We start from the raw sequence: 971 nt of genomic DNA, 5'->3' as shown, positions 1-971 counted from the left end.
AGTCTGTGTTGGTGTGTGGTGTTATATTATTTCTAAAGTACTCTATATAGGTTCTGTGTAGAAACGCGCGCGCTTCCCCAACCCCCCCCCCCCCCCCCCCCCCGGTCTTTAGTAATTATTTATATAAAAGAAATAAAATTTTGATTTGTTTTACTTACTGTTATAGTGTTGTTGCTTTGCTGCACTTCCGTTGGAAGTGTTTACCGTGCTGTATGGCCCGGTAGCTTGTTGCTTTGTTCCCTGTATTATGAGGAACAAAAACTATGTTTGTTAGTCAAGCTTATTTCGTCACCTGTGACGCCACTTGTGCTTATTCCGTCATATGAGAAAATAATTCCTCATTTGTGTTCTCAATGAGATGTTCGGTCCTAGTGATGTCACCCCTAAATGCTCGGTCCTATTGACGTCACCCATAGGTGTTCTGTCCTTATGACGTTACACCTGGACGTTCTCTCCTCGTGACGTTACGCTTAGCTGTTCGGTCCTAATGATTGCCCTTATGAAAGTCCAGTCTTATTGACCCTACCTGTGGGATTGCAGGTCTGTTGGATTCCCCCTTGATGTTCGGTCTTATTGATTGTTCTTCTCGTATACCTTTTTGTTGTCGAGTGTGTTTCAATCGTTACTCAGTGCCTATTTTGTTCAAGGGTGTGTTCTCATCGTTAGTCAGTGTATATGGTACCTTATATTGCCCGTTGTATACCCCTGATTTCGATCTGTATCTTGTGTGCATGCGATTTAGGTAGATCTTGTCATTTCTTTGCTGTGTGAATGCTTGACTTCCTAGTGTGCACTTTTCTAAACTTGTCCCTTATTATTATAGTGGTTGCTTCGAATGCTTGACTTGTTAATGCCCTGTTCATGTCATTCGTATGCATACCACTTCTAATTGAGCTGAAATTTCGATGTGATTGTGTGATCACTGGTGTACTGCCCGTCTTGGAGCTGATCTGTCGTGAATTGTATCTGTA

The sequence above is a fragment of the Sphaeroforma arctica genome (genome assembly GCF_001186125.1).
Source record: "Sphaeroforma arctica JP610 unplaced genomic scaffold supercont1.518, whole genome shotgun sequence".
NCBI classification, from domain to species: domain Eukaryota; class Ichthyosporea; order Ichthyophonida; genus Sphaeroforma; species Sphaeroforma arctica.
This window is presented reverse-complemented; position numbering follows the sequence as displayed.